The sequence below is a fragment of the Canis lupus genome, chromosome 3 (genome assembly GCF_048164855.1).
Source record: "Canis lupus baileyi chromosome 3, mCanLup2.hap1, whole genome shotgun sequence".
Lineage (NCBI taxonomy): Eukaryota > Metazoa > Chordata > Mammalia > Carnivora > Canidae > Canis > Canis lupus.
In genome coordinates this window covers 26,465,273-26,481,931 of record NC_132840.1, presented here as the reverse complement: position 1 = coordinate 26,481,931, position 16,659 = coordinate 26,465,273, and the positions used below count along the sequence as shown (strand labels likewise).

At 49.3% G+C, this 16,659-nt stretch overlaps 1 long non-coding RNA gene across 1 annotated transcript in view; it reads right to left on the bottom strand.

Annotated features, from left to right (window-relative positions):
* Positions 1–153: 153 nt before the first annotated feature.
* LOC140630129 (uncharacterized) overlaps positions 154–16,659 on the bottom strand; it is a 35,662-nt gene continuing 19,156 nt past the window's right edge. The window contains exon 3 of the long non-coding RNA XR_012027915.1: positions 154–16,547. This is a non-coding gene — a long non-coding RNA (uncharacterized lncRNA). The remainder of the gene's footprint in view (positions 16,548–16,659) is intronic.

Here is a 16,659-nt window from a genome sequence, read left to right as displayed (position 1 = left end):
TCCTCATCCAGCGGTACCCGCGCTGTTCGCAGGCCAGGGACGGTTGCTTTGGGAAGGAAGTGTGTTTGTTCTTTCTTGCAATGAACATGCTATTTTGTAAAGTCAAGCTTACTGTTTTTTTTTTTTTTTTTAAATTAATTCCCGATTTACTGGTTTTTAGATTTTTGAAAATTTCATGTGTTTTAATTGAGATACCATTCACATACCATAAAATAACCCTTTTCTGTGTACGATTCCATATTCCATAGTTTGTAGTATATTCCCAAGTCTGCGCAACCGTCTTTATCTAACTCCACAATGATTTCACCTGGAAAAACTGTTGCCACTCACTCCCCGTTTACTGCCTCTCTCAGCCCCAGGAGATCCCTAACCCACCCTCTATGTCTGTGAATTTGCCAGTCCCGGTACCTGCATACATGCAATCAGATAGTAGGTCCTCTTTAGTGACTGGCCTCGTTCGCTTGGAGTATTTTCAAGGTTCATCCACATTGTGGCTTGTATAATATTTCATTTATTTTTATGACCAAGCAATATTCCAATGAATGGGTACACCACATTTTCCGTTTTTATATGCTGATAACACACTTTTTGGCTATTATGAATAATGCTGTTTAAACATTTGTGGACCCATTTTTCAATTCTTTTGGCTATGCATCTAGGAATAGAACTGCTGGTCATATGGTTACTCTGTGTTTAACTTTTTGAGGAACTGCCAGACTTTTTCAAACTGGTTGCAACTTTTTATATTCCTACAGCAATGCAGGAGGGTTCCAATTTCTCTCCATTTTCTGAACACTTTTTATTATTATTTTTTATTCTAGCCATCCTAGTGGTGTGAAGTGGTGTCTCGTTGTGGCTTTGATTTGCATTTTTCTAGTTAATAATGATATGAAACATCTTTCCATGTGCTGGCTCATCCTTTGCATATTCTTCCTGGAGAAGTGTATGTCTTCCATTCCCTTGCCTATTCTTCTGTCCTTTTGGTATTAAGGAGTAGGAGTTCTTTATATTTCTGGATACTGGACTCACATCAGATATATGACTTATAAAATCTTCCCTTCTGTGTGTTTTCATTTTCTTGATAATTTGAAGCATAAAAGTTTTTATTTTGACAATGTCCAATGTACTTATTTTTTACCCTTTGGTTGCTGTGCTTTTGGTATCATATCCAAGTACCCACTGCCTAGTCCCAGCTCATGAAGATTTACACCTATATTTCCTTCCTTTCCAGTACAACAGTGTTTCATTAGTGTAGCTTTGTAGTAAGTTTTAAAATGGGGAAGTATGAGTCCTCCAACATTACTTTTCTTTTTCAATATTATTCTGGCTGTTTGGGGTTGCTTGCATATGCCAAATTGGCATTTCCATTTCTTGAAAGAAAGAAAAAGAAAGAAAGAAAGAAAGAAAGAAAGAAAGAAAGAAAGAAAGAAAGAAAGAAAGAAAGAAAGAAAGAAAGAAGAAAACAAGCAACCAAGCAAGCTGGGATTTTAATAGTGATTTCTTCGAATCTGTATATAAATTGGGGGGATAATGCTATCTTAATGATATTAAATCCTCTTATCCATGTACATGGGATGGCTTTCCATTTATTTAGGTCATCGCTAATTTCCTTCAATGATGTTTTGTGGGTTTTAGTGTACATTAGATTTGCTTTTGCATGTGATTCACAAAAGGCAAAGATTATCATAGGCATAGACCTTTTGGATCTAACTTTTAAAAACACTGTATTCTGAAATATACATACTGAAAATTACCTAAAATACAAGGTACAATCTAATATTATACAACAAATACTCACCCAGAGCAAAAAATATAATATTTCCAGCACACCAGAAACCTCCCCAAACCTTTCTTCCGCTTCAGTCACTTCCTTTCTTTTTACAAAACCATTCATGCATGCATCCCTAAACAAAATGGTATAGTTCGCCTGTCTTGAACTTCACATCAATGGAATCACACTCTACTTTCCTTTTGTGTCTTCTGCTTTTTGCTCAACATCATTTTTGTGAGATTTACCCACGTTCTCACACAAAGCTGCAGCAGTTCATTCATTTTGATCACCATATGGTATTCTGTTGTATGGCTAATATATGTATCCATTCTACATTTTGGAATGTAGACCAATGCTTTTGGACACGGGTTGTTTCCAGGTTTGGGCTATTACTAGCAATGCTGGAATGAGCATATATTCTTCTTTAATCAGAAAAGAATTTACTAAAAACAATTCTCAGAGCTTGAGCAAGCATATTCATGGACTTTGCTCTGCAGAGCAGAAGAGCAGCTGCTTTCCTTCTGAGTCACTTCAGAAGCCCCTGACCTCCTCCTGAGAGGACCCCAGATAATGAACAGACCGCAGCAGCAGAGAGTGCTGTCAATGAAGCTTCTCAGCTTTTTACGGATATGAATAGTTTTAGGCTTGGATTGTGCAATCAGCCCTGGGCTTTGGCACGTGGCTGGGCAAGAGCCTGGAATAGACTGCCCCCTCTCCCATCAAGATCAGAGTCATTTAATCCTTTGCATGTTTGAGGGAGGATGAGGGACAGGAGAGGTCCGGCAAGAGGCTGTGTCACAGACCAGGCCTGACTATATGTTTCTTGCTTTATTGAAATGAAAGCCCTTTGCCCACCTTCCCAGGTGAGTGGTTGGCTATTTTACAGGCAAGTCTGGTCAGGAGATCACTTGGTTTTCCTTGCACTGGGAAAGAATATTCAAAGAACCAGACTTCTCACTGTAGGTATGGCAGGGGCGGGGGGGGGGGGGGCGGTTGGTGCGAGGAAGAGACATGCAATGATATACCTTCAAATCACTTCAAATGAAGCTTGTAGCTAATTTTCCACAGCCTGAGCTCCCCAATGTTGCCCCGAGGGTCTAGGAAGTGAGACTCATGACTGCCAGGTTGCTGGGTGATTTTAAGCTACTTAGTATGGTCTCCACCAAAGGGAGCCACTGACTCCAGGCTCCCCACCTCTCCATAGAGCTCCTGGGCTCTGCTTCTCCTATCCCAGGGGCTGCTGGCCCCACAAGGAAGACTGACCCAGAGAACAGCGGACCCAGAAAAACCTCAGGCTCCAGGCTGTCCCCAACGGTTCCCATCCCACAGGGAATGCAATCCCTATGAGCCACATTTTCCACTTCTGGGCTCCCAGCCCTCCCTCCCTCCGTCCCCCTTGGGGAATTGGTAAGATACGCAGATGGAGTCTTCCTTTGACCCCAAGTCATCTCTCTAGAATTTGCGCCAAGCGAGCTGGCAGTTGTCTGTTGCTCCATGTCCAAGGCCCTGGCACATCATGACTGCCGTCCCTGCACTGCAATTGCCTGACTGCAGAATGAGGGGCCCAGATGTGGAGTAGCCCCATAATCATGGCCAGTGGCTCCAGAGGCAGATCGGCTTTGGTTGACTTTTCTTCCCTTCTCCCCCCCAGTCACTGGCACAAGATCCTCCTCCTCGGACAACAGCAAAAGGGGTGACAACTTGTCTCGAAGTCAGAGGAGCCCTAAACAATTTTCAGAGTGTAACACCAACCTAAGTAACTAGCCATGTATGTGATTTTAAAGATTTATTATTTATTTTTAGAGAAATAGAGAGAGAGGAAGAGGTGCGGGGGGGGGGAGAGAGATAGTTTTCAAGCCAACCCCCCACTGAAGTCAGAGCCCCACACGTGAACTTGATCCTAGGACCCTGAGATCATGACCTGAGCCAAAACCCAGAGTTGGATGCTTAACCAACTGAGCCACCCAGGAGCCCCTTCATGTACATGATTTTAAAAACTAGAACAGAAGGGGGACTTTTTCTTACGTTGTTGATAGAAATGCGGGCTGGTCACCTTTCTCATTTCCCCGTTTGGAGGAGAATATGGCCCATCTTGCCCCTACCTTCCCCGGTGCCACAATGAGCAATGCTGTGGAAGAGGAACTCGGCCCATAGGGGCCCCCTCTCTGTATTCCCCCACCTCCACCCCCCCGCCCCAAGGAGGTTATGCAACCCCTGGCATGCTCATGAGGCCGTTGGGCCACACAGCTGAAAGGCCAGGACCAGCCTGACCAGCCGCGTTTCTGGAGTCGGGGGGCCTCTTCCCTCTTTAAGGGGCACCATCTTGTGGGGCTATGTTCCCACAGAGGCCCTCAGGTCTCAGTGGGATGTATTTAAACTCTCTCCCGACACCTTGAGCCTCCCCACTCCGCACCTCCCAAACTCTGAAAGCTGCTGTCCCTGGTGTGCCGTGCACCCAGCCCTCCCACCTCCCACCCTGGTGTGCTGTGCACCCAGCCCTCTCACCTGTGCACCCAGGCCTCGGTTTTGAGGAGCCCCCAGACTGCAGTTCTTAGACACCCAGATCTGTTAAAAAGCTAAGCCACTGGAAGAAAAGGCTATCTTTCTCTGTACCTCTGCTTGGGGACTCATTTTGCAGGTAGCACTGCCTTGAGGTACACTGCTGGCCCCAGGAGAGGGGTCCTGTGGTACAGTGACAACCCAAGTTCTAATCTTGTTCCTGTCCTAACCCCAGCTGTAGGCAGGATTCTAAAAACCAACCCCATCCCCCCAAGATTCCTGTCCTCTGGTATTAACCAAACACTAAATGCTGCTGGGAGGCTAATTTTGAAGACGTAATTGAAGCCTGTTATGCACTGGATGTTTGTCCTCTCCGCCCCTCAAGCCCATGTGAAGTCCTAACCCTCAGTATGATGGTATTAGGAGCCAGGGGTCTTTGGGAAGTGATTCGGTTTAGATGAAGTCACAAGGGTGGGGCCCCATGATGGGATTAGTGGCCTTAGAAGAGACCCCAGATGGCTTGCTGCTTCTCTCTTGGCCATGGAAGGATACGGCAAAAGCCATCCATCTATGTGTAAGGCAGGAAATGGGCTCTCTCCAGGAACCAAACCTGCCAGCACCTGGGTCTGGGACTTCCAGCCTCCAGAACCACAAGAAAGCAAGGTCTATCCATTTAAGCCACCCAGTCTGTGGCCCGTGCTGACAGGTCAGGTCCTGTGTCAATGGGCCTCCAGAGGCTAGGATTTATTCAGGTTGGCCTGGCCCAGTCCTGGGCAGAGAGGAAACCCTTCAAAAGAAGCAGGTTTTTTTGGCTAGTAGCAAAAGAGGAAATCAGGGAAATGTCAAGAGTGAGGGCGATCCCTAGGAGGGGGCTCTGACGTGAGGATCCCACCGCTGCCCTCTGCAATGTCGCCAGTGGGCCCATGAATGTGGGAAGGCTGCTGGGAAATGAGGGTGGCCTGAAAACCACAGCCACCTGCACGCGGAGGCTGAGGACACAGCCGGCCAGCACAGGGTGTGCAACACCCAGAGCAAGAGATCCAGCTGAGTCACAATCGACTTCTGACCTACAGACACTGTGAGATAATAACCTGGTGTTGATTTAGGAGCCACCAAGTTTGTGTCACTGGTGACACAGGGGTAGCAAACAGATACACTGCATGACCTAAAAGGGGCCACTTAACTTTGCCAAGATTAGCTAGGGGCACCAACTTGAACAAGTGATTTGTTTCTTAGACTCAGCTTCTTCATCTCTAAAATGGAGCCAACAGCAGCTATTTCTTTGGCAATGTGGTAGTAGCTGGGCACATGGCCACCCAGCCAGAGCCTGCTTTTCCCCAGAGCCCCTGGCAGCTACGTATGCTCATATGACTTGGCCTCACCTGAAAGGTGGATGGCGACACTGGGCTACTTCTAGGTGTGGGCCCTCAAACACAGCACATGGCCTTCCACTCTTGCCCCTTCCTTTCATCGGAATGCTGAGGTCCTGAGGCAGCCACACAGTGTGGACATGCAGACCAGGAGCACGATCTGCAGGATACTGCAGAAGGAAGATGGAAAGAACCCAGATCTCTGAACCCAGGTGGGTGTTAGGGTGCCCGCTAACTGGGCCCGCTCCCCTTTACCGGCGTGCGCGGGAGGAAGAAACATCTATTTCCTTGGAGCCACTGGATATGGGGGGGGGCTCCTTATTACAGCACCCTGGTCTCTGCCTTAACCAATATGAACCCCCAATACAGGGTGCCTGACTGGCTCAGTGGGCAAAGTGTGAGACTCTTGATCTCCAGGCTTTGAGTTTGAGCCCTGTGTGGGGTGTACAGATTGCTTAAACATAAAATCTTTAAAAACAAAAACAAAAAAACAGCCAATACAGGGAAGATGGGTCTGAGGGTTAGCCCAGGGTTTTGTTTTGTAAAGTGGAGACATTATACATACGCCAAGTAATTTATTAGTGCTTATAAGGAAGCAGTGTTTGAAGAATATTGTAGAATTTCAGTGAATCAAAGGGTTCTACTAAGTTATTCATTCCATACTTATCTATTGAGCTGCTGCTAATTATCTGAAGTTATGACACAGAATACCACCAAATCTCTCACCTTCTGGTCAAGAGAGATGGTAAACAATCAACAAACACACAATGTGTCTGATGGTGGTCAGTGTAGGGGAGAAGAGTAAAGCCGGGTAATAGGGCCAGGGGGTGCTGGGTGGGGTGGGTGAAGGGGGTGCTTCATACAGGTGTCCAGAGAAGGTGACTCCAGTGGGATGGTGTCTGACAAGATCCTGATGTTGAGTGAGTGAGAACTGGGTCACTCAGGGAAAGAATGTCCTGGGCAGAGAGGAAAGAGCACACACAAAGGCCCTGAGGAGGAGCCCGCTTCTTTGTTCAGGGAACAGCAGGTGCCACTGTGGCTGGAGTGGTGGCAGAGAGGGGCAAGGGGGGCATGCAAAGCCTCTGGTCAATGTGAGAGCTTTAGCTTCTACACACTGGGCGACATGGGAGCCACTGGAGGGCTGAGCAGAGGTGTGCCTCAAGCTACTTGTAAAAAATAAAGCCTGGCTTAGAGGCCCCTGCATCATCCAGGCAAGGGATGGTGGAGGTTGAGGTCATGGATACATTCTGGACGCAGAGATGAGAGGATTTACTGGAGGCTCAGATGTGAATGTGAGCCAATGAGGAGTCAAGAAACAGTCTAAACTTCTAAGATTAAAGGACAGAGTTGCTCTTCACTGGAGGGAACAGGTTTCTGGGGAGGCAAGAGCAGGAGCTCGGTTCTGAACACATTATGTTACCTCTGGACAGCCCAAGTGGTGGAGCAGTCAGAGTTCCAGGGGAGGACCTATCTAGAGACAAAAATGGGAAGCAGTCAGCATAAAGGTAGCACTTAGGTCACAAGACCTGAGAGCTCCCAGGGACCAAGTATGGAGGATGACTGAAGAGGGAGCCAGGGCCACTGTGTGACTGGGAAAGCATGGGGGAGGGGGTGGGTCACGTGGTGTAACCAGAAAGATATCTTTAAGCAGTGATTTTTTTTTTAATTGTAGTGAAATACATATCACATAAAACACTGCCATTTTAACTATTTTTAAGTACACAAACCAGTGGCATCAATGACAGTCACAAGATTATGTAAGCATTGCCACTGTTTCTAAAACTTTATTATCACCCCAAACAGAAACTCTGTACTCCTTAAGCTGTAACCCCACTGCCTTTTCTCCCCAGCGCTAGCAACCACTAACCTACTTTTTGTTTCCATGGGTTTGCCTTTTCTGGATGTTTCATACCAACCAAATCAGATGACAGGTAGCCCTTCTGTGTACGGCTTCTTTCACTTGCTATGATGTCTTCAAGGTCAACCCAAGTTGTAGCCCGTGCATTTCCTTTTATGGCCAAATAATAGTCCACTGTATGACTGTTTTGCTTCTCTATTCATCTGGTGATAGACACCTCAGTTGTTTCCACCTTTTCACCATTGTGAACAGTGCTTCTGTGAACAAGCCGTGACTCTGAAGGGACTCTTGATGAGTTCGGGAAGGAGATAAAACACATGAGCACCCCTCCTTCCCAGATGCCCCTCAGAATCTTCCAGAGGACAGATTTCTTTTGCTGTATAAAAAGGGAATGGAGCACCTGGGTGGCTCAGTCAGTTAAGCGCTTGCCTTTGGTTCAGGTCATGATCCTGGGGTCCTGGGATTGAGCCCCACATAGGGCTCCCTTCTCCATGGGGGGTCTGCTTCTCCCTCTCCTTCTGCCTGCTGCCCCCCCCTGCTTGTGCTTGCTCTCCCTCTCAAATAAATAAATAAAATCTTTTAAAAAATAAATAAAAAATAAAAAGGGACCCTGGGCTTCACTAGTTTGAAAACGTGGCTTTAAGGCAAACGGAATTAAGAGAAAATGTTTGCTACGAAGAATTACATAACAATTTTCAGGAAACATTGTTATATTACATGTAAGATAGTCAATAGGAAGATGGCACCTATGTGTATTTATCACCTGTCTCTCCATAGATTGCACACTTGCTAAGGGCAGAGACCCGGTCTGCGTCGTGCAGGGTGTCTGCACACAGTGGGTCCTCCGTCAGTGTTTGCAGGATGAGTGATAAGAATATGCAGCAGCCACATGACGGTCACTTGGGCCACGTTGAGGTAGGCGCAGCGGGGCCCTGCCTGCCTCCTAAAGCAGGGTCCTTACCCTTACTAGGTCAGTAACCTTGAGGATGACTGGGTACTTCTGCTCTCACCAACTTCCCACAGGAATGTAGCATTCCCTGACAAATACAGGTAACAAGTCCTAGGAGTTTTTCACAGCACCTGTGATTCTGTCCGCAACACAAACTGCGGACATTTTCATACCACGGATGCAGATTTCTCTAAAGGCCATTAATGCTCATCACTCTTTTTAAATTATAGTCATCATTAGCACAGCTTCTGCTGGATCTTATTTCATATGCTGATAAGGGGCACATATCTACGCTACAACAAATGTGGCTTTATCAACTAGTTGGATAATTACATTGCATTATGATTGTTCTGCTTTGTAATCCCAAGTATTTTATTTTTCGCCTTTATCTTTTGGGTCCACAGGCATCACTAGGTGGGCACAGGGGTCCGTGGTATATAACAAAGGCTAGGAACCTGCTGTGAGGGCTTGCCTGGCTTCCTCCTCTGGGGTCCTCCTGGGACACACCCCGTCCTGGACGCGGACTGCAGGTCCTGACCCGGCTGTGTGTGTGTGTCGTGCCGCCTCTCGCCACCAGGGGGCGCCGCTCCCCCCCAGGTCAAGGGGAGCCCAGAAGCAGGTTCAAAGCTTCCTCCTTCCCATCTTCGTCCTAACCGGGGCTGGCAGCAGAAGCTCCTGGGAGTTCCCCCCCCTCCTTCTCTCTCTTTTTAAGATTTTAAGTAATCTCTACACCCAACGGGGGACTCGAACTCACAAGCTTGTAATCAAGTCAAAATCAAAATCAGTCACATGCTCTACCAACTAAGCCACCAGACACCCCCTCCCTTTAAAAAAAAAAATTTAATTACAGAAAATTTCAAACAAGTACAAAAGTAAAAGAAGCTCCAGAAAGCCATGAACCAGCTTCAATAATTATCACCTCACGTGGGGAGCTTCCTACGTGTACAGATGCCCAGGCCTAGCCCCAGATGGAGGCATCAGACTTAGGGCCCCTGAAGCTCATAGGCCATTTGAAGCAGTTATAAGCCCGGCCCTGCCTCCTAGGACACCCCAAGTGACCAAGTGTGGGTCTCCAGACCACACTTCCTGTTCTCCGACCTCAGCCTCCGACCCCCACCTTCGACCCCACCCTCAGGCCTGAAGGTCTTTTCCCGGCTCTGACCAGAATCCTGCTCACACTCATTTCCTCTCGCTCAGGCCCCACAGGACTTGGGAACAGCTGGCTCCCATCCTCTGTACCGTCACTCTTCCTGTGTCTATCTGGAAGCCAGTATTAAGTAACCCACGCCTCACACCCTTGAGCAACCACCCACAGCCACATTCTGCTGGCCACTGAGTCTCATGTCGCTTCTTCCTGCATTGGAGAACAGACCCTGGAGTCGACAATTCTCGCCTTCTCAGACTGGGAAGATATTGTTGAGCTATTAAAACAAGATTCTGAAGTGCCTGGAATAATCTTAGAGACAGGTTGAACTGTGTCCAACCACCACCCAGCACCCCCGCCCCCAACCCCGCCATTCATTTGTTGAAATTCTAAGCCCTGGAACCTCAGGATTTGACTTTATTTGGAGACAGAGTCTTTAAAGAGGTGATTAAGTTAGAATGAGCTCATTAGGGTGGTCCTAATTCAACATGACTGGGCCCTTTCCAAAGGGGAAATTTGAACACAGTGGATACAAAGGGGAGACCCTGTGAAGGCGGAGGGGAGGACGCAGCCTACAAGGCCAGGAGGCTGGCCTCAGGAGGACCCAACCCTGCTGACACCTTGACCTTGGACTTCCAGCCTCCAGAACTGAGAGAAAACAAATTTTTGTTGGTTAAGCTAACCTACTCTGTGGTTCTTTGCTAGGACAGCCCCAGCAAATTAACAGAATAATCCCCAAATAGATACAATTCACCAAACCAAAATTCCTCTCCAAATTCTGATGAATCAGTTTCTGATTACCACCTGAGGCAACCCCATGCATAGGACCTGAGTTCCCTATTTGTGTGTATCCTCCGGGGGCGGCTGGAGGGAAGATTCTGGTCCCACTCAGCTCCACTCACCCTGACCCTCTGGATGAGTCAGTTATGTCTTTTGCTGGAGCGCCTGCTCTGTGCCAGGAACTCCGGGGAAGTGGGCCCCAAGGCCGGATCCCATCTCAGGTTATGAGTTTGATGTGGCACAAGAGTCCTCTGGACCTGCAGCCTGATGGCCTGTGGCAGGCTGATAGAAACAGCGACATAATTCATGGGCAAAATGAAAATGTGGGACCTTTGTCCAAAAATTACAAATTTCAAGTCCAAAGACAGGCCCAGCTGAGCACAGAGGTGACAAGTCCATGAAGCCAACCCTGCTACTGGGGAACAGCAAAGGGAGTCTTGGCAAAGCCAAGTGTCCAGGGCACAGGGCTGTCACCATCCCTGACTTATCATGTGGGCGCCCTCAGATCCAGTATGTGTGCATGTGTGCGTGCATGAGAGACAGACGGAGAAGTGGCCCCTCTTTGTCCCAATCTACTGTCAGATACAAAAATGCCAGAGTATATCCTATGTATCTGTTCTAAAGACTGCAGAAGTAAATTGCCAAAAAGACATTGGTTTCCTACAAAGACTGGAATGGACGCAAAGCCTGCTTATTTGTTTCATTACTTATCATTCAGGAAGTTCTGCAGGTGAACTGTATCTGAGAAGCACCATTTTTCTGGTTTCTGTTTTGGCAAAACAAAAAGCACTGCTAGATACCAAAAGAGGTTACTTGCAAATAATTTTACCTGAACTCAATAGGCCAGTTAGATCACAACCCAAGAGTGTGGTTCTTAAAATTAAAATTGCAAAGCTCAAGATCCTGAATCAATTGGTGGTTGGGAGAAGGCAAGCATTCTTCATTTCTGCCTAAAACTGGGAAAAATAAAAAGACTTCTGCTCAGAAGCCATCCCAAATGCTGCCTTGGTCAAAACTCCCGTGAGGGATCTGAGTGTTGGTCTGTCACTGCAGCCGGCATTCCGGGCATTCCATCGGCCCCACTTCAGCCCACGCCCGGCTCCACGGGTCTGGGGAGCGCAGGGGAATTTGTGGCCAAGTGGGCACGGGTGTGGCCAGTCCAATGTGCGTTACAAAGGGGCCCTCTCTGAGGCAAGCTCTCTGAGCTCTGAGGAGAAACAGAACAATTCCCACAGGAATCCGATTTGCTCAAGAGAGCCTGGCTGCCCACTCTGCTCTCCAGCATGAAGACAAGGAGGACTGGCTTGGACCAGAAATGCGTCAGGGCCAAGCTTAGACTCAGAATACCTTTCTAATGGGTCTTCCGTCTTACATAAAGTGGTCTAAATGGAAGCAGGCCCATTTGTCCCTCAGCGCTAGGAAGCACAGAGGTCGACAAGACAGAACCAAAAGATGGGGTCCAAGCAGGTGGGCATGAGCAGGGAAGGTGCCGCAGGCAGTGGCTGGAGGAGGAACAATGGGGGTGTGTGAAGGCCGGTAGGGGTGGGGGTCACAGCAGGTGTTATCTTGGCCTGCATCAAAGGTACAGAAGGCCCATCACCTCATGGACTCTAGAAGCTTCTCTTAGTCAATGGGGTCAGAGGAGTAAAGCGGACACCTGGCTTCACCTCTCAGACTTGTGTGAATTTCTATATAGCACTAGATTGGAGAGTGGAAGAAATCAGTGGGACAGAGACTGGAGCACTCATGGTTCCGTCAAAGAGCACAAAGGGGATCCCTGGGTGGCGCAGCGGTTTGGCGCCTGCCTTTGGCCCAGGGCGCGATCCTGGAGACCCGGGATCGAATCCCACATCGGGCTCCCTGCATGGAGCCTGCTTCTCCCTCTGCCTATGTCTCTGCCTCTCTCTCTCTCTCTGTGTGTGACTATCATGAATAAATAAATAAAATCTTTAAAAAAAAAAAAAAAAAGAGCACAAAGGCACCAGTGCAAGACAGACGAGGACCAAAGGCTGGTTCAGTGGGCTCTCTCAAAGCACAGGGCCTGAAGATGGGTTATCCGGGCTCACTGGAGGCCATGGATGTACCTCGTGGCCCAAGAAGCGACCCCTGTGCCCTTGCTGCCCAACTACTGGTAGCTTGGATCCCCTTCCTGTTGCCAAGGCAAACCCAAAGTTGGCATCTGCAGGGAGAGCTGGGTGAACCCAGAGAAGCAGACTCTTTTAGCTGAGCTCCCATGGAGGAACCTTCCTCATTGGCCGCTGAGGCAGAAACACCAGCAACTTCTCATTCCTGTCAACATCCTGGGCCTGGCCTTGACTGAAAAGGAAAAATCCTCCTCAAGGCAGACACATTTCCTCATGCCCACCCAGGCACACCCACCAAAACTAATGATTGCCTTCGCAATCTGCCTCGTGGGGGAAGAGGAATGGTGTGTGTTTATGTTCAAGCCACTCTGCACGGCAGGCCGGCCCACAGGGCAGGGATGCCACCCAAGGCCCATCTCCAAGGATACCAGCCACCGGTTAAGAGTAAGGATTCTCAAGCCAGACTGCTCGGGTTCAAATCCCATCCCCCATTTCTATCAGCCACATCCCCTGTTACCGTGGCACTTTGTTTTCTTCTCTGTAAAACAGAAGTAACAACAGACCCTTGCTCCTGAGACTACATTTCCAGTGCTTAGAGCAGGGCTTCATACATACCAAGTGCTCTGTAAATGCTGGATTTTATTATTCCTGCGTGCAAACTTCTCCCAGCCAAAAACCTTCCCTAAGCCAGCCGGGGTGCTTTTCCCCCCTCAGCATCCATGAACAGGCCGCTCCAGGCCCCCGAGCTGGCTTACCAACCAACATGGCGGAGCAGAGCTTCCAACATCCTGGTTTTGGCGTCTCACGCTGGCTCCGAGCGCCTCTCGCTTATTTCTTCCCTCTTGGGCCCAACAACGTGCAGCACTTCTAGGGCAGTATACTTGCTGATTGCTTCCTTCACTATTACTCACAACAACCAGCTAAGACACTGCCAAAGAAACACTCACAGCTGGCCCTGACGATGACTCAGGGGGCAGGCCTGCTCTGCCTCTCCTTCGGACCTGTGGATGGGAAGGGAACGTGGGGAGGAAAGAGGACGGTGGAGAAAGCGGGGACAGGCAACAGCTCCCCACAGGCCTGGCCCGCCACTCACTGACCAGGAGAGGAAAAAAAAAAAAAAAAGTCATCACTTCCCAGGAAGAGAAAAGGTTAGAACTTTACAGCCACACGAAAAGGGAGCAAGAGAACAACGCTCCCCCATCCCGGGCGCCCCCAAGAGAGTGGACCAGTCAGCATCCTACCCGGGAAGTGGAACCAGGAGGGGATACAGATGAAGAGGTTTATTTCAAGGAACTGGCTCACATGACTGTGGGGCTGGCTAGGGCAGCCTGGCAGGCTGGGCGCTCTCAGGCCGGAGCTGACGCTGCAGTCCACAGGTGGATTCTTTCCTCCTCGGGAAACCCCCGGCTTTGTTCTTAAGACCTTTCTACTGATTGGACGAGGCCCACCCACATTAACGAGAATAATCTTAAAAGTCAACCAGTGACATATGCCACCCACATCTGCACAAGGCCTTCACAGCAGCTCCCGGATGGGTGTTTGGCTGAGTTACTGGGTACTGCAGCCTGGCCAAACTGACGCCTCAGCTGACCATCACAGCAGCTTCTAGAATATTTAGTCACTAGCTTCTTTGGATGTGGACCACTGATGGACAGTTCCTCTTCTGTGTGGGGTGGGGACACACAGGGGTGGTGTTCCTGGGAGAGTCACTGTGTCCCCTTCCCCAGCCCGGGAGGTCCCAGAAACGGGTTTCACGCAAGTGGTTGTGGATGAAGACGGCGTATGGGTGGGCAGGGCCTCTGCCCGAGAGGAGAAAGCCCCTCTGCGGCCTTGCCACACACGCTCAGCAGGATACAGAGCACATGCCGCCTCCTTCCTCGGCTGCTAGGTGTCCAGCCGGAGATGGTGGGAGCCTGCTCTCACCTTAGCCTTCTGCCACCAAACAGATGAACCCGTGATGCTCTGCCTAGAGCAAGCCAGACCAGACTGCTTTAATTATGGCTTTCTAGGGTGGAAAATGCACCTGTAATATGTCAGTTTCATCCCAGAGGTGAGTTCCGGCAGAGCACATCTGTCAGGTCAGAGCACTGGCAACGGCTGTCCTGTGCCCAAGAATCAGCTGGAGGCCCGTGAAGTAGGAATCCTGGCTCCGCGCTGGAGCTCCTGACCACTCAGTGGGCCTGGGACGGGGCCAATGGCACTCACTGTCTGTGGTGACCATCCTCACATCAGCACAGGGGCCAGCAGGAGCCGAGGGGCTCCCGGGCCGGCTGGACGAGGTGGACTCCTAAGTACTAGAAACAGCAGCAGGCCCCCCACAGTAAAGACAGCTGCGTGGGAAAGAAGCAGGAGCAGCACTCGTGGTGCCCGTGAGTACAGAACAGCATCTGGGGCGGGCTGGCCCTGCCAATGGTGGTGTGAGAGGCGGGAACAGGCTCGGGGGCGCTCAGTGGCCTCAAGCCTGGCACTGCTGTTGCAGAGCACGAGGTCAGGGCAGCTCGGTGGAAGAGCCTGCATGCTTCCCAGGGACGGGGCACACGCCAAACCCCAGCAAGGTCAAGCACTCACAGAGCTCTAGGGAGGGAGGGAGACCAGGAGGTGCTGCACCTTGGATCCAGCCTAGCCTCTAGCTCAGAAAATGAACCAAAGGAAAAGATGGCTCAGAAAAACAAGACCATAAAAAATAAATTAATTAATTAATTAAAAAATTTTTTAAAAATTTAAAAAAGCAAGACCAGATGTACCTTCTACTGCTCAGTAGCCCCTGCCCCCAACTTCCACGCAGAACCCCATTTTCTGAATCTGGGCAGTGTTGCGGGTGAAGGTGTCTGCCTATGGAGGCTACTCCCAGGGGCCAGGGCTGATCTGGCAGTTATAGTGGCCAGGACAGTGTCCTCCCTCTTCTTCCTCAGTCCAGGGTCCTCACAGAGAGGACAATCTTCCCAGTCAGAGAGGGGAGGCTTGGACTTCAGGGACAATCTCCCCAGTCACAGACACGAGGTCAGAACTTTAGGCAAGGGTGAATAATCAGTCAGTGGATGAAATCCGACTGTGTTCCCCGAAGTATAAAGCAGGCAAAAAAATAAAAATAAAAATAAAAATAAAAATAAAAATAAAGCAGGCAAGGCAGCAGTCTTGAACCAAGTCAGACTTTCCTGCCAAGTTGCAACCCAAGGTCAGAGTAAACGTACTTAGATTAAAATGTACATTCTCTTCTACTGAAAGGTCTTTGGCTCAACCACCAGGAGAGCTTCTGCTGCATTAACACAATATGTTTCAAAGGCCCGAGGCTCAGTAGAGCCCTGATTTTTGCCGTCACTTCACTTCCTACAGAGTCTCTCCTGAGTCCCCGGCCCAACACCCCTCACTGCAGAGCCAGGGCTGCGGGTCCAGGGAGCTGGGAGGAATACAAGAAAACCAGAAGTCATCTCTACCAAGGGAGTTTTAAGTTCCTAGCACTTAAATTTTAGGCGCTAAAGAAAAAGTGGATTCTGGCAACATGGCTCTTGGATGTTCCAATTCCTGGAAAAGGAGGCGCCCTCTTCATCCAGGAGATGTGGAAATTCATTCAGGAAACCTTCCCAATCCGATAGCACATGTCTCAGCAAGCACGAACATCTCTTCCATCAGCTGCTGACTGTGCACCTACAATGTGCTGACCCCAGGCTGGGCAGGGAGGGTGGAGGCCATCTTGGGCCTTGGGGTGCCCATGAAGAGAGAGATGGGCAAGAAATCACAGGCGTGCAAAATTACAAGCGTGAGCAGTTCTGAACCACGAGAACAAGCACTTTTAAAATGCCCGTTCTGGGGGCCGAAGCCTGGTAGTGAGAACAAGTCACAGCTTTGCACCACGTGCTCCTGCTCCCTCCCCCGCCAGGCCTGGAATCCAATGATTTCTACCACGATTTTCACCACCAGTCTTATTTAAGTGTCCTCTTGAGTTTCACAATGATGTTGAAAGCTAGAAGGAAATTTTTGTGCTCTTGCAAGTGATCTCCAAAAACCTGACTCAGCGGCAGGAAGGTGATGGTGGCTCAGAGGAGCTTCAGAGACTTGCCCAGATCAGTGAGTGACTTCCATCCAGGTTAGAGCCTGGGCAGAGAGAAACCTGCCTTAAGAGTGGGGAATCTTGGGCAGCCCAGGTGGTTCAGCGGTTTAGCGCTGCCTTTGGCCCAAGGCGTGATCCTGGAGACCCGGGATCGAG